Below are 23,086 nucleotides of genomic sequence, written 5' to 3'. Positions count from 1 at the left end.
ATGACTGGCACCATGCTTTTACATTTAACCTGTAATAACAATGGGAACAATAATTATAATATTAATAATGGACAGAACCTGCAAGTAATGATTAGAAAGAAACAACATTCCAAAAACATGAAGAGCACCTTGATCATCATCTTCAGCTCCTCCAGTTCCAACTCTGTCTGCTGTGGTCGAAAAATAATCCACAGCAACGTAACAAGACAACATTGATAAGGTGACAAGCATTTTTTTTTTTTTTTTCATGAATAATAACTTGTCAATGTAAACATTTTTTTACGTAGTGTGTGTTATTTATTACAGACTCTGACTTGTTTTATATCTATTTGGGACCATTCATACATTCATGATGTACCAGAATCATTCCAATCAGAGATAAGAAGCAATACATTAATTTTGACATTTGAAATCGAAATGAAGCTATATTGTTAATTCACACTGAAAGTCTAGAACTGTTACATTAGAGGCGCCGTTTCAGGACACATCCGTCCATTTTCTTTCCTCCCCCTCTTGACATTTACATCATGGAAATGTTTGTCGAGATATTTTTGACAAGCTCAAACTAATGGGGCTGAACTTTGCTGTATACACACTTGTAGCTATGCCACACTTACAAGAAAATATCTGCTTAGGCGTCCGTCTTTCTCCAAATTATTTTAGCATGGATGGATGGATGGATAGATAGATAGATAGTTCATGAAAAGGGGAGTTTTTGATACCTAGTGTTTATTTCCACACCAAAATCTTCCAGAAAGTCAGATCAGAGAGCAAAATCGAGAGTTCATTTCCATACAAGCAGAATCCCAGTTGAGTAACGAAAGAACGCAATTAAAAGTTGGGCCAGAGGATTTACAATTGCAAATCTCAACAAGTACACGCCAGCATATTGATTAACTGTTTAGGCGTGATGTGACTGAAAGGCAACAAAAACAGTGTTCCACTGTAGGTAAATCTTGTGCGATTAGGAAGGCCATTTGGTAAGGAGGAGAATAACATCAACATCTCGGGGCATTTGGTCGTAAGTTTGAATTGATTTTTTAGCAAAAAGAGCACTGCGGGTTGACTTGAAAGAGCTCAGTGGCGCATTACAGTTCAAGCATCCGTTGCTTTATTGATGAGCCGGCGAAGTCAAACCTAGTGCGTATTCAAAGTATGGATTTGAGCGTAGCTGCAAGGACCTCTTTTTGTAATCCCTGCCAAAAACTCTGAAAGCGCCGCTCTAAATTAGATGAAGTCTGTCGTGGCATGACAGTACACTAAATTATTTTCCAAGTGTCCTTTTTGTGAAGTGTTTAAAACCTTTGCAATAAATTATATTTGCTTGTATGAGTCCTACTGTATTTTTTTTTATTGAAATTTCTGAACAGTTGAATTTGCATATTTTTGTAGTGTGCGTGCGTGTGTGTGTGTGTGGGTGGTATGAACCAGCTTCCCCTGAGATAAGCCACACCCACAAAAGCAAATTCCACATAAAAAAGGTTGATGCTGAGATTTGAACCCAGAATCTTCGACTTTGAGGCAGACATGCTCGACACGTTCCACCACACTTACTTTAATTGTAACCTTTTTTGGTCATTTAATTTCAATAGTTTTGCTCTGTTCTTTTTTTCCCCTCATTCAAAGTTATAATAAATATCATGACTTTACAGTTTTATTTGGTCAACTATAGAGTTAGGCATGAAGTCACCAAATGTGGTGCAGTGGTTGGCAAAAGTAAATGGATGACCGAGCATCATCATGTTACGTTTTTTTTTTTTTTTTTCAAGAGAGATCATGTTACATTTTGACGCCTTCTTAAAATAGTCGCCTAAGTCTTTTTTTTTTTTTTTTTTTTTAATTTTCAGGAAACACAAAATGTTGAACCGTTTCCATCATGAGGAGATGATTGAGGCACGAAAAAATATTATTTGCACAAAAAAAAAAAGACAGGCAATTAGTTAAGGAGAGTGATGATTTATTTCTGTTAGATAATAATGTTAGTGTCGTGTTGCATTATCAGAATACAAATTTGATAAGAATTGACTGTTCGAAGAAGATCGTAATGAAGTAAGACAAGTGGAAACTTACTGACATGTTTGCTCATGTCAACACTTTATATCTAGAGTAATAAGAGGTAAAGTTCCTATTTAATCTTCGTATTTTTCCACATTTAGCACACACACAAAAAAAAAACAATGATCTCTTGCATTACTTGCTTCTCACTCTTAGGTACTTCATTGTAATTCTCATCCTGCTATTGCTTACAAATTAGAAATTACATTTGGACCAGAACAAAACCTTTTAACTATATGCAAATACACGTCACATACCAATAAGCATCATTCTCTGAAAATGTTCCAAGCAACAACTGAATGATTCTCTAACTTGTATGTGTGGAAAAACAACGTCGGCTTTCTTCTGCCTACACATCCCAACATGTTTGCACCACCGGAGCCAGAATCCAATTCTGGACCAGAGGACACTGACCCACCTGAGAATCAATCTCTTTCCTCTCAGTCTGCAGCCGAATAGAACAATTTCATCCCGTTTATAAGTTTGTGGTATGCACAAGTCGAGCATAACCTGGTGGCCCTATTGAGGATAAGCGGTACAGAAAATGGATGGATGGATGGATGGATGGATGGATAACATAACCTTACTGAAAGCCTACTTAAAGCTGGGCTGTCAGTAAAAAAATATCACTTTATCAGATAGGTTTTTTTTAGTTTTTTTTTTTTTTTTTTTAGTTATTAATGGGCTCTTTGCACAAATCCACTACTTCCTGAACTCAACACCAGTCCTTCATGTCCTGTCTTTCATGAGTGGACAAGCTGATTAATCCAGGTGTGCCTGATCTCAGTAACTACAACAACATTGGCCAGGCACACCTGGATTAATCAGTTTGTCCACTCATGAAAGACAGGAAACAAAAACGGGGTATTCAGTTCAGGAAGTAGTCGAGCTGTATATTTGTATTGTATTTATATGTATTTATATATATTTATATATATATATAAAGGACAGAGTCTTTCAGATAAATGTATTAGACCTGTTCTTGTAATACAAGACATCTCTTATACTTTGTTGTATTATAAATTTTGACTTTCATTAGGCACCTTTTTGACTCAACGATACTGTTCTTGAAATGATTGCATGCACACACTGTCATCATCTGTGATTGTGTAGACTTTTGCATTGTTTAGATTCAACTTTTTTTTCATGTTCGGTCTTGTTCGCCCATGTTACATTTTCATGTGTTGTCTAGTGCTTGTTAGGTTTTCTTCTCTACCCGTTTTCGGCAACAAATCAGTGTGCCTCGTTGTCGAATCAATTTGTAATTAGTGCTGCCTTGTTTCTTTCTGAGTGGGATCATCATCTTTGCCACAGCATGACTCCCGTGTTTCTTGGTTAGTTTTGTTGAAAGGGTTGGGGGGTTATTTGTAAATTGTTTTGATTCTGGTGTGACTTTTTGTAAAAAAAAAAAAAAAAAAAAAAAAAAAAATCAATCTGCCCTCCTGCTTTCCTACTCTTGGTTCCTTCACTTTTGCCCCCAACTCTCCCACGCCAACCCACATCACTCACTCACACAGTCAAGCAGTTTCAGATCGGCATGCATATTCAACTATTAAATGCAAAGTGTCAGTAGATCAGACATATTCCCAACACGTTGCGCTCACTACCTTTACAAATATGATGACACTGTAGCTGTAGGAGCAACGTGACACACATGCAGCCGAATGCTCCTCTGTGACCTTGAAGAAAGACATCTTAAATTTAATTTAGTCTGCTGTGTCTGTATAAAACTTCTGTCCTCAACTTTAGACCTTCTGACCACTTTTTATGATTTAATGGCGCAATTTCCTTTAGTTGTCTCCTGTCACCCGAGTGCGTTTCTCTTATTCACTGTTTGCTTTCAGTGACTACTTGAAATGAATAAAAAAAAAATGCTGGATTTAATGTCTGCATTGTTGGCCTCGCCTGTAGTTGCTGTTCTCGGTAGCAAGAGGATCAGTCAAACTTTAGTAGTAAGTATAAAGGACTGACACATGTGACCTGTGTTCATAATTCGTTTTGCCGCTACCATACAGAGAGATAACAAGAGTTCAATCTATTCCTTTCATCTTTTTTCTTTGGGAAGAGAGTGAATAATACAAAAAGTATTTTGTATATTTATTTTCATTTTTGCTCCAATAGATGAGCTGTAGCTAATAGTTTGGCATTTCAGTAATGCCTGAGCCTTGTGTGCTTGTGTGTGTGTGTGTTTTTTCTTTATTTAGCTATGTCATCAAGAGGCACCATTATGAATAAAGAAGCATCAATTACGGCAGCAATCGTTATCCTTATTAGGGCTTTAATCAACCACTGATCTGAATGTGACCTTGCATTCCCAGCCAGCGGTATTCAATGCTTTTATTCATAACTTTGCATGACGTTGCATGTTGAGGAGTTTTGAGTGCAACTCGAGAGTAATAATAATAATATAATCATAACTGAACTGGTGATAACAGTTCATGAATGAAAAACATATCACATGGAGAAATTAAATTACAGTAGATGTGGGCATCACATCATCACAAGCATACAAATAAAATACATATGCTCTTTCTTTGTTATGTTCTGGAGTTGGATCACAAAAGCGCAGACACAAATAAGAGTTTAACACTTTATTCGCATAACATCAAGAGGCGTGGAACTAACTTGACTAGACCAGAAACAACGAGAAAGCGTCGAAGAAAAGAGGAGCAGGTGGCCAGCTGGACAGAGGAATAATCAAAACACACACTTCTCGGTCAGGCTTATATAGACCGCGAATCAATCAGATTGGCTGTGGCTAGACATGTGGGTAACAGGACTGACATGGAATTATCTGATTGGCTGTTGACTCGATAAAGTTTAAAGATTCATGACATCACATAGCTTCTGACATCACAAAGCGTATTACCAGTTGAAACTAGATGCTGGTTACATCACTTCAAAACAGACAGTTGACCTCACGGTCATGACCCAAACATAACCCTTGCATGACCTTAGCCATGACAGTAAACATAACCTTTACATGACTCTAGTCACGACAGTAAGCATAACCCTTACATGACCCTAGTCATGACATTAACACCCCCCCCCCACCCCCAAAAATGACGCCTCCTGGAGGACCACTAGGTTTAAACATAATCCTTACATGACCCTAGTCATGACATAACAATAAGCATAACCCTTGCATGACCCTAGTCATGACATAACAATAAGCATAACCCTTGCATGACCCTAGTCATGACATAACAATAAGCATAACCCTTGCATGACCCTAGTCATGACAGTAAACATAACCCTTACAATGACCCTAGTCATGACAGTAAACATAACCCTTGCATGACCCTAGTTATGACAGTAAACATAACCCTTGCATGACCCTAGTCATGACATTCTTCTCCCTCTAGTTGAATATATTTGGTGGTTAAATGTCATTGTACTGCGCTGGTCCCCACTGTCATGGCAACACTGACTTGAGCCATAATGGGACCGGAGCCTTGAAAGAATTTTATCTGTTTAGCCATTTTGAGGCCATTTTGGCCTTTTAAAGCATGTTGACCTGTTTGAGCCTGGTTCACTCACACAAATAAAATGCGTGTGTTGTTGTTGGGCTTTGTTGTGTGATATCTACTAAGATTGTAATCTGTAAAAAGGATCCCAAATAGTGGTCACCTAATTGCGTGTCCACTCACAATTAAGGACTGTTGACAAAAGGTGAAAATTGTTGGACCACAAAAGGAGCCGTTTTGGACACATTAGAGCTTCTTGTTCTTTCGCATCTGGCAAAAAAAGCTATGTGTCGATCTTTCTGCCATTCATTAAATAACTCAACTGAGAATATACAATTTTCTGGCTTTTACTGTTAGGGTAGTGTGAATCAAAGATAAAGTACCGGTGAAAGTTCCCTCGGAAGTTTTCATGACAAAAAGTCACAGTCAGTTTTCAGCTACACCGAAAAGGAGACATCAAAAACAACAATGTAGTCAAAACATCAAACGCAAGGCACAGAAATCACAAATGTACTGACTGAAAAGAACATCGGCCAAAAAACAGTAAGCACAGTGGAGGATAAACAGGGAAAATACTAGAGAAGCAAACAGCAACTACACAAATGTCTCCTTTTCTCCAGCAACTGGAAACACACAAACTCAAACCGCAACATGACAAAATAGAAGATATGTTTGGATATGTATATTTTTTTCATTTTTTTCCCTGTAATTTCAAAAATGTTGACATGAGCACAAATGATCAGCTTGGCTGTAACCTCTCATTTAGCCGACACTTTTTCGTCAGCTCTGCCATTTGCATCTGATTTTCAGATGCAGTATTTCAGGATGTAAAATCAGCCATTGCAAATCGTCTCGTGTGTGATAAATAACATTCCGTGCAGAAAATTAATCTATTTACATATACGCATCCTGATAAGAGCAAAACAAACTGTACAGCAATTTTGCGGACGTAATCCTTCCACATCGGTTTTGCATGAGCAATTAAATTTTTCCCCGTTTCTGTATATGCAAACCTTTACGAAATCAGACTCTTTTTGCCGCACCTAGACTTCCACAGGGATTCAAAATTGCAAAAACACACTCACATACTGTGATTTTTTTTTGCTTTGAGAGGATACAATTGAGAAAATTTCACACCACCATAAGTGGTGTGTACACCATGTATGTGATTTCTGCTGCAAGTAAGCCTCGTTTCCTTCACCCTTTCCCTTGAACACATTATGCATAATGAAATCATCATGGCGCTTTGTCCAGGCTGCTGTTGCACGAAGTCACAACAGCAGGAACACGACCTTCACAAATTACAGTGACATAAGCTGAACATGTCCATTCCACATCACGCCACAGGGTAGAACAGCTGATTGCGCCCCACTGATTGCGATAACCGATACAAAGACAACAAAAGTAATGTTTTGTAATTGGTTATGTAACAAGAGAATTATGTAAGCGCTACAGGGGAGCACACATGTTACATGTTGGCGTTCCCCTCGTCAGAATTGAAAGTGTCGGAGAGTGAAAGGACAAGTACACGTGAATACGAGAAGCATGGTGATCTGTGAGCCAGTGTTGGCTTTTGACTGACTTGATGTTAAAATGCGGCAATGGGGAACGATGAGGAGTGCAGTGATGCAACAGAGGGAATAAAGTTTGAGGAATATTCCGGAAAATGAGGACCAACACAGAGACGAAGATCAATGAAATGGGGCGGCTTAAAAGAGTGATTGATTCACACAAGCAGTCTGTGAATCAGACACATCTGGTGGCAGTGAGCGAGATGAGCTGTGACAGCGGTGGAGGCAGAATGACTGAGAGAATGGGGGTATGGATGTGGGGGAGGGGGGGCTGGATAAGGAAAGACGACAGAAAGAGGGAGGCCTGACGAGAGCTAAACCTTGTGGCGGTCTTTCCGGTTGGACTTGCAGCTGAGTCATGAAGCATGAAAACAGATAAATAAACATGCTGCCAACCATTGCTTCACCTCTAACAATGTCAGCCACAACATGGAAAGTTAACATGACATTACTGGTATTGCTGGTATCCATGCTCAAAAAATGAAGTCCAGTATTATCCGCACAGTAATTTGTATGTCATTAGGTTTTTGAACTTGGTCGTAAGAAAAGCACGTAGGGTTGTAACGATATCAAAACATCACGATATGTAGGTCACAATATGATTATTATCACAATATTGTGGGGAGGTTGGCGATACAGAAAAAAAAGGTCACAATAGGCGTTTTTCCACCGCTGGAACTTTTGGAGAACTTTTCAGTTTACCTTGGTAAAATTCAGTTTGCCACGTTTTCCACCAATAATTACCATGCAGGGTAATTAAATTCCCCAGGGGCCATCCAAGTACTATCTCAGTAGCAGGGTCTTCATGAGCCAGGCAGAAACTTTGAGGGGGCGGGCTGTAATGACCACGACTGATTGGTCAAATTTGGGGGCAGTTTTTACATCAGCTGGGCTCAATCAAACTCATTTGAATTAATTACCAAGAACTCGAAGACGCTGTGGAAACACAATTCTAAATTCCCTGCTGAACTTTTACAACCAAGAACTCCCTTTACCCAGAACTCAAAGTTCCTGGGCTTGTTGGTGGAAAAACGCCGATGTGGAAAAACGCCTATTATTGTAAAAGAAAATTTCCCCCTCGCTCACTCTCTCGCTCTCTCCTCTCTGCGTGATCAGCAAATCGAGGTGCACCGTGCCACATGCGCTGCTGTCATGATCCCGGGATTGAGGTTGGAATCGAGGTTGCGTCAGGTTAATACATGCTTTCCAAAAACGTTATTTGCGTCACGCAAACTCTGTGTGGCTATTTGCGCTGGCGTTAGTGAATTAGACGCTGTATATCAATTAGTCTCATTTGCATTGGGGTGGGCATATTTTGCGTCAAATGTATGCAAATTACCTAATTTGTATACGTGCAAATAACACCGGCACACCGTGACACAATCTGATTGGCAGCGCACTTAGTGACGGATTTCCCCATCTGGGCGTGTTTAGTGAATTAGGCGCTCCCGGATTTCTCCATTTTTACCGGTTAGCGCCGTGCAAAGGCGACGCAAACCTTTAGTCAATAGGCCGCTTTGAGTTCCTCCACATATTGACTTGATTCACAAGCATATTACATGCCCTTTCATTTAACCATTAGGGTGGATTTTAAACATAGAAAGGCCAAAACATCCCTCGTGAAAATTAAACTGCACTAAAAAACTAGCCACCAGAGGGTGCTAGAACTGCACAAATGGAAGTCAACCTGACTTTTTGAACAGATGTGCTGCTTATAATATTGTGACATGACGACAACGAGATATTGTGGCAGTTTTAATCTCGCGATATCACGATATTGCCGTTATCGTTACATCCCTAAAAAGCACAACCGGTCTTGGTGTTGGCACATGGTAGGTATTTGCGCACGCAATAACATGAGCCCACAGCGCTGGGGTGAGTCGAGTCGTCGGTATATACACTCTAAAAAGAGACTTGTTGGACCAATATAAGTTTAAAAAGAGAGTGGTCACCAACTTGAAAAATAAAAAATAAAAAAAGCTTCAAATGGTAACACGATTGAATTAAGTTAATCCAAAGTGAATATATATCTGGCAGCTGGGAGAACTAGTGACATCAACTAGCAGCAAAGTGATTTTAAAAAAAAGACAAAAAAAAAAAAGCAAGATGAATACAGACAAGTGAAAACTGGTAATTGCGTAACAGCATTTAAGGATACTTAATGATCTGGGACCGGGTCATGTACACTGTAGAAAATACTTTCTAAAGGCATCTACTTTGTGACAGAACCTATCGGAAGGGTCAAGTTGCGGTGCCTGTATTTCAAAGGCCTATTGAACGCATGTAAAAATTAAAATTCATTGTACAGAGATTTCATAAGAAAGAAAACCAGAGAAGCTAAGAACATATTCAGTGTATAAAAATAAATAAAATACTGTTGTAAGAGTCAGTAAAAAATAAAAAATAAAAATATAACAAGAAAATACTTGACGATAATTGAAATAGCATAAAGGAATGTGGAATGCATTGATAGATGGCGTCGTAAAAAGTGGGACTGCAAAATCTACTACCGGTACTTTATTGTCAATGATAAGAGATTTGGCTGTTGTAGCAGATAACCTCAATCATGAATGTTGAACCTGAGCATGAGGGAGACATTCTTGACTACAGTGGTACAGAAGATATTGGAACATTTATTTACAAAAAAAAAAAAAAAAAAGTTCACATTGAATGCTCATTATACCAGCAAACAAAAGTGAATTTAATGGAGAAAAAAAACTGTGAAATCTAGAAATTAAAAAGTCCACTGAATGTGATGTTATCGACATGGTGGAAATAAGAAATGTGATTGTGGGCACAGCACAGTTATCATATACGTACCTGAAAATTATTATTTCAAACTGGTACATTGCCACTTCAAATTAAAATGACAAGGCCATTTGTCTGTGCAGAGCTGGTGACAAGCACGTATATTCGCAAACTACACACGTATCTCACCACTGGTGCAATAGTCTTTTCATTAGAGCAGAAGAATTCACAGATATTTTCCATCTATTCACTGACCGCCAGCATAGTTTCAGAGAAAAAAACAAAACAAAAAACACCATTCATTTGAACATATCTCAAATACCATAGATTTAAAAAAAAAAAAAAAAAAAAGTATGAAGCTGAAAAAAAACTGGACTTCGGGGAGTCCTTTTGAATTGGATGAATAATTTAATTAGTTATTTGGGGAATTAAAAAAAAAAAAAAAAAAGTTAGTCAAACTAGAAAACTGTTGCTCTATGGATTTGGATCTTGGCTGTTGAGTCTCTTAGGTCCCAAACTCTTCAAGTGATATATTAATGATTTATGTTTTGTTTGCAGATGAACTTGACAAATTGTAAACAGGATTCTTAAATTCAGAAATGAGAAAATTGAAGTCATGGTTTGATATCAATAAACTGTCATTAAATACAAGAAGAATTGCAGAAAAAAAAATAGGCAAGCGTAAGTGCAAATCAATGGTGTGAATATTGAAAGGCTAACAGAAAACGCATTTCTGGTAGTGGTTAATAATGATGACAATGTCACTTGGTCGCCGCACAAAAAATAAACTACAGTCCAAGTTTTGAGGGCAACTGCAGTATTATACAAATCAAAACAGGTCTTGGATGTCACATCTGCACTATATCTAAGTTACTGTGCAGCGATATGGGGCAAGGGATGTTTCTTGTTTTACAGGCAGGGATATTAAAACTCACGACTCAAATATGATATAAATATTAAACAGCACAAATCAGTTTTAAAGCAAAGCGAAACTAATCAGTTGCCAGTAATATTCAAGGCACATTTAGTCAAAGTGAGGGAACATATCATTTAAGTGGGTGGTTTTACTTTTAAAATAAATACATAAATAAATAATAACATAAGAACCACAATTTTGACAGGTTTTTGTGCGTCTGGGTGAGCCTTTGGAACACTAAGCGACAAATTGAAGCAATGCCAAACGTTAAGGCAGTTCAATGTGACTGTTGAGAGATAGTCATTACATTTTTTTTTTTTTTTTACATATACTCAAAACATTAAGTGTTACCAAATATAAGTTACTACAATATCTTGTGTTCAATAAATTACTTCCTTGAAATGCACTGTTTGGTTTTATATTGTAGTTGTGAAGCTTGGATTTCATTTACAAGACGTAGCCTGCACACATACTTGATTTGCACGTAAAGTTATGCGGCTAAAATATGCTCTGATGCAAACAAAAAATAATCCCTTTTAAATTATGAAAAACATACTTCAGATGAGAAATCCTTTCACACACCTCTACACTCACGTCCTCCCTCTTAAGGTCTCAAGTCTCTTTCAATTGCCTCCATTATGATTTCCATCTAAATAAAGAAGACTTTTAGGCCAAAACAGAAGTGTAATTTTTAATGCAATGTCCTAAAATTATGCAATAATTATTACCATAGTGCATTTATCAGTAAAAGTTTTCTTTGGTCCCAGGTGTTCTATTTTATTTTTCTGTGAAGGAATTAAATTGAGTGACGTTTTAACAGGCTCACTGGAGCAAATTTAATTGAATACGACTGCAGTGATGCCATATGGTTACCAATGAGGAGGTTTGCGTGCATGTGTGTGTGCGTGCGTGTGTGCTCCCGCTAACCAATAAATCATAAAGAAAAAAAAAAAAGAATTAGAATGACACATTAAAGCATTTATGTATTATTAGTATTTATTTACTATTATTTTTTAGATGAGATGGATTACGTTAATGATGAGAAAAGTTGTTTTTGTGACACTTCCTGGTCTCGCGTGCAATACTCTTGACTTTTTAAAATTCGTACACATGCAGTATCTCCTTTTTAAATAATGTTCTCCGCTCAATTAAAAATGAGGCTGTTGTAAACGTGTTTCAAAACAACAAGCACCGATACGCTCTGTCAAGAATGCCAAAAACCTGGAGAGTCCACATTAAATGATAAAAATGGTGGAGAATGACAAATTAATGAGACAGTTTAGCGGAGCAGTTGTAGACTGCCAATTCAAAGGTGCCATTTTTCTTCCTGATTAATGATTACAACAGAAATATTATAAATCATTAAAATGCACAGGGCAGACAATACTTTTCATAGCAACAACTGGACATTTTGCCAATTCCCATATCTTTGCCAGTCAAGAATAAGTGATATGTTGTCTAACTAAAACAATTTGTCTAGAATAAATCCAGCCCCAGCTGGAATGGATTCCGCCCTCTGTGTCGCAGTGGTCAAAAAACTAAATACCCGTGCTTGATAACATGACAGTTCCACTGACCAGCATGATGCGAGTAACTGACAACCTTCTCAAATATACAAATGAATAACATTTCCCGATCCCCAAGAACATGTAGATGTCCTCACTTGAAGGCCATAAATATGTTTGACATGCGTGTGATTAATTAGACATGAAGACCTGTTCATTTGCCCGTCATTCTACATAAATAATACTTGAATGAATTAGCTCATTCTGAGCACTTCTTTTAATCTTCTCGTGTTCCATGTCCTCTGTGTGGGCTCAGAGCAGAAAGGATTATGAGGATGGACATGCCCGATGAAAAGCAGATGAATGTCGTGGTTAGATATAAGTAGCGAGATCAGGACTGGAATCACATCAAGACGAGCAGAGTTAAGGAAACTAAATCTCTAGATGGAAGAGGAGTGTAGCTGGGCTGACAACGGGACATCCCATTCCATCACTTATGGCATGATAATTAGGTGATCATGCAGGAAATCTGACTGCAATGAGTCCTCTGCTAATGAGGCGACATACAGAGCAACGCAATCTTACTCGAATCCAACAGGGAAAAGAATGAGATACGAACAAAGTAATTATGTTTGGGCTGGACAATTTTCTTGCACTACAAGCTCAGTAAACAAGAGCACTCCAAACATCGGGCAGGTCCCTCTGCCATGAACTCAACAAACATGATGAGCTGACATATTTATTTATTTATTTATTTATTTATTTATTTATTTATTTATTTATTTATCTCAATCAAAAAGTGTAAATTGTGGTAAACAGTCCAAAAACGGTCAATGCATAACATTCACTCACAGAGTGACATAAGATTTGACAAGCACATCTGTCTGGCTGAAAGTATACATCGATGGGAAACTGAAAAGTACTGGATGTCATGTCTGGGTCACGCCAGGGTTAAGTTTGAGTTCATGACCTGTTAAGTTTGGGTTCACGACTGTAAGTTCTTGGTGTTTTGTGGTGTGTATGAATTTGATGATTAGTCTACTTATTTATGTATTTATTTATTCACTACTTCTTATTAATTTACTGATGTAAAATGTATTTACCTGTAAAAAAAAAAATAATAATAAAAAAACTGTATTCTCACTTCAAAATGTTTGCTTTGTTCTTGTTTACCGCAAAACTCATGTTTGTTTATGTACAGCACTTTGTATACAGCAACTGTTCTTAAAGCGCTTTATAAATAAAGTTAAGTTGAGTTGAGTTGAGTTGAGTTGAGTTGAGTTGAGTAAGGTCAAGTGTCTGTTTTGAACTGATGTAATCATCATCTGGTTTCAACTGGAAAAACGCTATGTTATGTTTCAACTGGTTTTATGCTATATGATGTCATGAGCTTTGTGATGTCAATCTTTAATTCTTTACTTAGTCACAAACAATCAGATCGATTCACTGTCTGGAGTAGCGTTCTGAGAAGTGTTGTTGTTTGTCGGATTATTGCTTCTGTCACCACTTCCTCCTTATGCAACTCTTTTTGTTTCTCGTCTAGTCAAGTTTGTTTTACGCCTCTAGATGTAAATAGTTAAAATCTTATTTGTGTCTTATTTGTGTTTGTGTGTGCTTTGGGATCCAACCTCCAGCACATGACACTGGAAAAGGACCTATTTTCAGAACTAAATGGGAAATCTGTTGCAACAGCTATTTGGCCAATTATACTCTGACTGCATTGATCATGATCTACCATATTTGATTATAAACAAATGGCGAGGTCGTGCTACAGGCAGATTTGCTTCATACTTGATATACCGTATTTTCCGCACTATAAGGCGCACCTAAGAGCCTTCAATTTTTTGAAAAGCTGACCATGCGCCTTATAATCCAGTGCGCCTTATATATGGATCGATATTGAGCCTCAACAGGTCTCGCTGTCAAGACGCTATCGGTGACCCTGCACGATCGGTGACGCGCATGCGCAGAAGATCGCGCCATCTTGGATCGCTAGCTAATACTAATACTTTACCTCAGAGAAAATAATAAAACAGCTGTTTATTCATTTTGGGAGTGAATGGAGTTGTCAGAAAGCTGGTTTGTAATCTATTAATAAAGTTTGACTGACCTATCTGACTGTTTTGTTGACATTCCCTTTAGCGCAGCACCATCTAATGGATGCATAACGTAACCTCAGCCTCTACTGTAGCGCCTTATATATGGAAAACGTTTTAAAATATGTCATTCATTGAAGGTGCGCCTTATAATGCGGTGCGGCTTATAGTGCGGAAAATACGGTAGTCTCATAAGACACACGACAGAAAATACATCATGAATACTCAGTCAGTTATTAGTAATCTTGATTGTCATGGTGAAAAATAATGAAATTGTTCAAAAGGTCCATGCAAATTGACATCATAATAAACACAGGATGTGACTCATATCTACAATTTTGGGATACACAGGTGCATCAGCAGCACGGAGTGCGTGCGTGTGCGCATGTTGGCAGGGGTCGATAGTTGAGGGCGTGTGTGGATGTTGTGAGTAAATGACATATGCTACCATGATTGTAACAGATGGGTCACGAAGGTGTTGTAACGAGCGGATGTGGAGAAAGATGCCGGTTCAGCACTTTTGCCTGGCATGATATGTTGTGTACTTAAGCATCGTTTACGCTCGCTCCGGCAAACATTGAGGACTTGAGGCTTTATTTTCACAGCGCACGGGCGCTCGGTGTCGAGTCCAGTCTAGTTTAGAGTGTTTGTGAATTTGGCAGAGCACTCTGCGGCATGCTGGGTGTTCTGGCGGACCAACCGACTGTGTTTTCTTTTACCTTTACTCAAAATTGTCACATCAGTGTTCTCACAGATTCTTAAAGCGTCTTAAATCAATCTTTCAGTCAATCAATCAGTCTTGTTCACACAAGTAGGATTTGTATTTAGATTGTAACTAGTCTTAAATCTCAAAATAAATGAACAAATGACTCTTGGTGTAACATTGCGGCATGATGCGGCAACAATACAGAAGATGCGAGGGAGTCCAGACTAGGACCAGTGGGAAGTTGCTCTTCAATTTATTTCCAAATGGAATTAAAAAAAAAAAAAGTCTTCAATTACACTTGCACTAAGCCAGGGGTGTCCGAACTTTTTCATTTGAGGGCCACATAAAGAAAATCAGAAGGACACAAGGGCCACATAATGTTATGAAGAGAAATTGTGTTTAGTCCTAAAAATTGTACAAATAATTTATTTGTGCTTTTGCATATTTAGAAAAATGCTACAGTATATAAACCAATTTATTTGTAATATGGCAGGGGGGTTATTATAGTTTTGGAATTTTTCATTTTAGTTTTTATTTCGTTTTGAGTTTTTTTTTTAAATTTAATTAGTTTTAATTAGTTTTCAATGTGATTCTGTTAGGGTTTTTTTATTATTAGTTTTAGTTCTTTAATAAATGCTTAGTTTTAGTTTAGTTAGTTTCAGTATTAGTTTTTTTTTTTTAATGTGTTGTATTGTGCTCAATATTTAAAAAACACCATGGCGCGACGTCATTATTCAGGTTTATATAAAAATAAATCTACTAAAAATCACATTTAAAATCATCCCCAACGTCTCATGCATTAAATTAATTACCAAAGACTAAAACGAAGGACGTTTGCTATAATTATAGTTAGTTTTATTGTAGTTAGTTTTGAAAACATAAAATGTAGTTTCAGTTAGTTTTCTTTTTTAAAAAGCATCTTCGTTTTTATTTGATTTCGTTAATGAAATTGTTTTTTTAATTTTAGTTTTTTCCTTAGTTTTAGTTAACTAAAATAACCTTTAAGAGCACCTGTGTGTTTCAACACCCTCCCTTCTTACTTCGACCATCTCCAAACATCTTTGTTTTTATTTTATTTGAACTGAATCAAATGCCATTTTTAGCATATGTCGCGGGCCACTAAAAAATGGACGGCGGGCCGCAAATGGCCCCCGGGCCGTAGTTTGGACACACCTGCACTAAGTTAATAGGAACCCTGTACATGCCAACCACAACCGCTCAGCTGTTTAAATGCTAAGCAGCAATGATCTGTTGGGAACAAGAAGCTGAAACAACACACACATACGAAATAAGAGACAAGTCAATTTTAAAAACAAAGAAAAAAGTACTTGTGCATTAAATATAAAATATGTTTGGCGGAAAAAAAATCACCATTGTGTGAATGACCCTGAAAAAAGAAAGGCGCTACTGTATATAAATGCAACCCGTCTGAGCTCGTGCTTTGCTTAAAGACAGTTCAGAGACACAAGTCGACTTAAAACCTGTGACTATTATTGACTAACTTATTACAGCATTTGTGCTTGTAACACACCTGCATGGACATGGGGATCAAGGCCTTAAGAAGACTTAGCCCGAGGAACATTGTTCTTTAATGAAGCCTGTAAGCGCAGGGCATACTTAACATTCACTTCCAGACTTTTTCAAATCTCCTCAAATACTTATTTGACCCTCACTCACCTCGGAGACGGATGAATTGTTACATTGTGACATATTACTGAACACAGGTTAGACATATAAAGAATATAAAACGTTTAGCTACTTTCAAATGGTCCCAATGATGTTCGGATATCACGAACGTGCTTAACAAGCCGATGTTTGTCACGGCTGGTATGTTGGTAGAATGACTAATTTGTAAAGGAGTCTTTGAAGTTTCATTTTTTGGAAAGTGCAATCAATTAAAACTAGCAATTTTCTTGCCAGGGGTTTAACAAAAATACTTGATTATAAAAATAAATCTTAAGTTGATATTTAAACACATATTTGTAGGTAGCCACTTTGGACCTGTTAGGATGTGTGGAGCGAGGATGTGGTGGATGGACCCAAATGCGGAGAAACAAGACAGGGAGACAAACAGTAAGGGCGACGTGAGGAACTTTATTACCAACAAAGATGGTGACGGACATGATGGAACGGAACGTGAGCAGACTGGGCATGACGTGGACAGACTTGGCAGAAACTGCACAGACCTGGCAGGACGTGGGCAGACTTGGACAAACTTGGCAGAATTTGGAAGTGTGAGAGAGAGAGAGACACTGGGCTTGGACGTGCGAGAGAGGAACAATGGGCTTGGATGTGAGAGAGAGGAACACTGGGCTTGGACGTGAGAGAGAGGAACACTGGGTTTGGATGTGAGAGAGGAACACTTGGCTTGGATGTGAGAGAGAGGAACACTTGGCTTGGATGTGAGAGAGGAACACTTGGCTTGGATGTGAGAGAGAGGAACACTAGGCTTGGATGTGAGAGAGAGGAACACTGGGCTTGGATGTGAGAGAGGAACACTTGGCTTGGACGTGAAAGCGGAACACTTGGCTTGGACGTGAGAGAGAGGAACACTGGGCTTGGATGTGAGAGAGGAACACTTGGCTTGGACGTGAGAGAGAGGAACACTTGGCTTGGATGTGAGAGAGGAACACTTGGCTTGGACGTGAGAGAGAGACACTGGGCTTGGATGTGAGAGAGAGGAACACTAGGCTTGGATGTGAGAGAGAGGAACACTGGGCTTGGATGTGAGAGAGAAACACTTGGCTTGGACGTGAAAGAGGAACACTTGGCTTGGATGTGAGAGAGAGGAACACTGGGCTTGGACGTGAGAGAGAGACACTGGGCTTGGATGCGAGAGAGAGGAACACTGGGCTTGGATGTGAGAGAGGAACACTTGGCTTGGACGTGAAAGAGGAACACTTGGCTTGGACGTGAAAGAGGAACACTTGGCTTGAATGTGGGAGAGGAACACTTGGCTTGGACGTGAGAGAGAGGAACACTAGGCTTGGATGTGAGAGAGAGGAACACTGGGCTTGGATGTGAGAGAGAAACACTTGGCTTGGACGTGAAAGAGGAACACTTGGCTTGGACGTGAGAGAGAGGAACACTGGGCTTGGACGTGAGAGAGAGACACTGGGCTTGGATGTGAGAGAGAGGAACACTGGGCTTGGATGTGAGAGAGGAACACTTGGCTTGGACGTGAAAGAGGAACACTTGGCTTGGACGTGAAAGAGGAACACTTGGCTTGAATGTGGGAGAGGAACACTTGGCTTGGACGAAAGAGAGGAGCACTTTGGCTTGGACGAGAGAGAGACACTTGACCAGACTTAGAGAAACGACCAGACGTAGAGAAACTTGACTAGATGTAGATAAACCTGACAAGATGTAGAGAAACTATCTACACAGCTTAGCACACCTCAACTGGACTGGACTGGACAGGACAGGACAGGACAGGACAGGACAGGACAGGACAAGACAATGCTACCACGACGCGTGAAACAAACACCACTCACGAAATACAACACTACGAGACACTAATAAAACACACCTGGGAAACACAGCAGGCATAGGGCACTAATTAGCAACACATACGGGGAGGGGAGACACACACAGGTGGACGAGGTTAACTATGACGAGACTAGGGGAGACAAAACCGGACAAAAGACAACAAACACCCAAAACTAAACCAAAACCCAACCCCCCAAAACCGAAACATGACAGGACCGATTTTGATCCTGGCCCATTGACTACAGTATAGGTGTGTCAGAGAAAATATTCTCCCGACCTGCTTTAAAAAAAATAAATAATAATAATTCAGACGATGTTAAACAATGATACATGTTTAACATGTTCAATATTCACTTTGGTTTAGATGCCTCCTGTGCAGCCCAGTCAGCATAAGCATCTTAACTTCGGGCATAATGAAATGACAGCTGCCAGACATGTTTGTCATATTATAAGAATTGAATACCCTTGCCTCACTGTTCTGTCACTCTGCAGAAAGATACCAGGAGGAAGAAAACATGTTACTCGCAGCATTATTCCAGTCAGATCAGAATCTGCCCGTCTGACCTTGTTATGTAGCCCCTAAGTCTTGCACACAATAAGAATCTAACTGCAAAGAGTCTTACTCATTATTACCTTCTTGGGGGCTAAAGAGCTACTGGCAGTCATCCATCCAATTTTTTATTTTTTTTTGGTCCTCATTAGGCATTCAGTCGGCTCACTCCCTTGTAAAAACGTTATTATCAGTACTGTATTGCTTCCAGGAACATCACTAAGTGCAGTGTTTCAGAGCCATTTTGTGAGCCAGGACACATATTTTAAATACGAAAAATCTCATGGCACACCACTGAACAAAACTGTCACAAAATGTATATATGCTGGAATAATGATCTGGTCTCAGTTTACTTAATAATTTACTCATTCTGTGTATTTATTCAGTCTGAAATGTGGGCCTTTTCAATTGAATGCAAAACTATTATTCTGTTGTATGAATGGCAACAAGTGGATAGACAGGTTAATTAGACCTTCTGCCAACTGGTGGAAACACATTTTGCCTTTCACTTGGTGTTGCTGGCAAATGGGCACATTGGGACACATTGTGTGCAGTAAGTAAGCAATTCTCAAACCAATTAAGTAAAATTGGATCATTTCTTGCGGCACGTGATGATCTCTGACAACAGTGTCTCGCCTGCCTTCTGTTCTGTGCAGCAACTGCACCTTGGTAAATAACCATCAGCGAACTCTGCTTGCTAGGAGTCGAATTAAATTTCTTAAAAAACTTTTAGGCCACAGTGAATGAATGAAACCTGCACTCTGCCAGATATTGACACACAACGGTTGGATGTTTCTACCTTTGGATTAATTCAATTACATTCACTACAGCTCCTGCAAGGGGAGGCAGTGTGCCTCCCGATGCGATGAAACAACAAGGTGAGCCAATTTATTCCAATGCTGACGTTCTTGTACCAGCGGCTCTCCATGGCAACTCCATGTTGCCTGACGTCACACGTCTGGCTCCATCCCGTAGCCTTAGGGTCGAACTGGAGAATGGATCTAGATCAGTAGGAAGCAGTCACCATCCTCAGCAAGCTAACTTCATGCCCAATCACTAAATAGAGAAAACCTATGAATTCCATAAAGAAAGCCTCCTTTGACACCATCTGCCATACCTCACTGTGGATTATCCTAGAGATCCTTGGAGCACCACCCAAGATGGTTGCTCTGTTGAAACACTACACAGCCACACGCAGTGCTGTGTCAACGGCAAAGAGTCTGACTGGTTTCCCATCTCCAGTGGCGTTTGCCAGTACTGTGTGGCTGCGACAGATCTTTCCAACTGCATCGTCACCCATCTGATGTCTAGGGTCTGTGAGCGGGTCCCCGGAGTGTCAGTCGGCAATTATCAACTGACTTACCTGGAGTATACTGGTGGCACTATCCTGCTCAGCACTTCCTACAGCCAGATGAGAGGCACACTTGCCAAAAACAGCCAAAAGGCAGAGAAGCTTGGCCTTCAAGTGAGCTAGACAAAGACCAAGTTCACGGATGCCGGTGATAGACCAGATCCACTCCCTCTCGAGCTTGAGAATGCTATTGTTGAGCTTGTCAGGAACTTAGTGTATCTGGACTCTACAGTGACAGACAACAGGGGCCTAAAACCAGAGATGATTCGCAGAAGATCAGCCCTGACATTTTATGGAAACCACTCTGGTGGCATCGTACCATAACATGCAACACCAAGCTTCAGATTAACAACACTGAGGTATTCTCCATCCTGCTCTATGGCTTGGAGACGTGGCCCACTAACAAGGCTGCAAAAATAGATAGCTTGGATAGCAGAGCTCTCATAACCATCAAGTGGCCCCAGTGGGTCCTCAACAAAGATCTAAGAGCCTGTTATGCCAGCACGCAGCATCCTGTTTGGCTGTGCAGCATCGCACCCGCTGGTTTGGCCACATCATCCACCTTCCATCAAACCATTCAACGAAAACCGTCCTCCAGTTTTGTGTAATTGTCATAATAATCTAATTACGAGCTCATGATTGAGAATAAGATTTTGTGTAATTTTTGATGAACTTGAGTCTGAGAAGCTGATGCTTAAAAGTAAATATTAGACATTCGCCAAAATACTTCCCAGAGAGGAACAATAATATCTTCATCGAAGATAGTGGAAAATATCTGTATTTTCAGATTTGCAAATAATTTGGTCGATCGTTGGCTTAGAAGACATCAATATAGGACAAAAAGAGTAAAGGGAAACTCCAATATCAACTAATGCAATAACTGAGCCATCCACATGTATGCTCCTCATTGCCCCTGAGACAGAGAAAGCGAGGTGGAGGACAAATATTCCCTGCATTCACTCATTTCTTATAAAGCTGCTTGACTGACAGAATCGTAAGTGGAACCTGATCCAGAGGCTTTAACAAGTGTGCCATGCAAAATGCCAGAAGCCTGACACCGACTTAACTTTACATTCTTTTGCTATGGAATTTAATGAATTTAATTTTTCTCGGTCAAATTGTGTTTTTCTCTGTCCGGTTACCCAAGTCGCATAAGCCTGTAGGAATCAGACTCACTGTCCGAGAGTGCTTATCGAGCAAATTCTAGCCCTGAGCTGTATACAGGCGGGCCTGCCAGCTACATTTATTTTGCAACCTAATTAATGAGCAGAACATTTGCATTTAAGTCTTGTGGGAATATTTGTTAAATTGGTAACGGAGCAAGCAGCCTGCTTGCACACCATTAACTACTTGATATCGTGGGGGATTTATCAAAGGTCAGTATACTTTTTTTCCATGTACTTACCCTTATAAATGTAATTTATCGAGAATAAAATTCAAGACTCACATTCAGAAGTAATCATAAAAAGTGTGCAGTCTCTAATTATGCACCTGCCATTGTCCGATATCAAGCTGCACTAATTATATAGAATGTCACTATGTCTGTCATATCAAGCTTAGTAATATTCAAAAGGTCACTGTTTATTAGCTATAGAGTTTTCAATGTTACAGACTTATTTTGTATTTCCGTGTGAGACGTTCACAACATTTCAGCCCTTTTTGTCAAACAATAGAGGATTGAAATATGTTACTCTCTACAGTATTTCCAGATCCATCCTCGGATATCAGAATTAGACCTGGAGGGGCATAAAATGCATGAAGGTGGGAGTGGTGGTCAATTATTATTAATACCCTACAGACAGTACTTATTTTGCTCCATATATTTGATGCTACCATACTCTATGCGTTCAGTTTCATAAATGTGAGAGGGGTCCTGATTTGTTTTGAGTTGCTGAGAGTGTCAGGTGAGCCTACTGTTGTTGAATTTAGATGAAGGAAAAGTGTACATTTCCATCATTTTGGTAAACTGATAAAATGGATATGAGACAGTGTGCTGCTGTGACCGGGAAGCTGCAGACACACCGTTGGTTGGGAAGCTGACTTGGCGGAGTCCTAAGTCTTAATACTAACACATGAACAATTATTTATCCACCCATTCCATTTTCGAACCATTTACTTTTCACAAGGGTCGCAGGGGGTGCTGGAGCCTATCTCAGCTGGCTATGGCCAGTAGGCGGGGTACACCCTGGACTGGTTGCCAGCCAATCACAGGGCACACAGAGACGAACAACCATCCACACTCACAAGCACACCAAGGGACGATTCGGAGCACCCAATTAACCTGCCATGCATGTCATTGGAATGTGGAAAGAGACCGGAGTACCCGGAGAAGACCCACACAGGCACGGGGAGAACATGCAAACTCCACCTGGGAAGGCCCGAGCCTGGACTCAAACTCGAGTCCTCAGTACTGAGAGGTGGATGTGCTAACCACTCATCCACTGTGCTACCCCAATTATTTATCATTTTTAATTTTTGGCAAATGGCAAATGATGCAGGCAACTTTAAACAAACCAAGCCACTCTTCCTCCTTCCTCCCTTACTGACTGCTTCTCTGAATGTAAACATCAACTTTTTACAACTCAACAGTGATAAAACTGAAATCCTATTGATAAGTACCAAGTCCAGTCTA

Source organism: Festucalex cinctus, chromosome 2 (genome assembly GCF_051991245.1).
Source record: "Festucalex cinctus isolate MCC-2025b chromosome 2, RoL_Fcin_1.0, whole genome shotgun sequence".
Lineage (NCBI taxonomy): Eukaryota > Metazoa > Chordata > Actinopteri > Syngnathiformes > Syngnathidae > Festucalex > Festucalex cinctus.
This window is presented reverse-complemented; position numbering follows the sequence as displayed.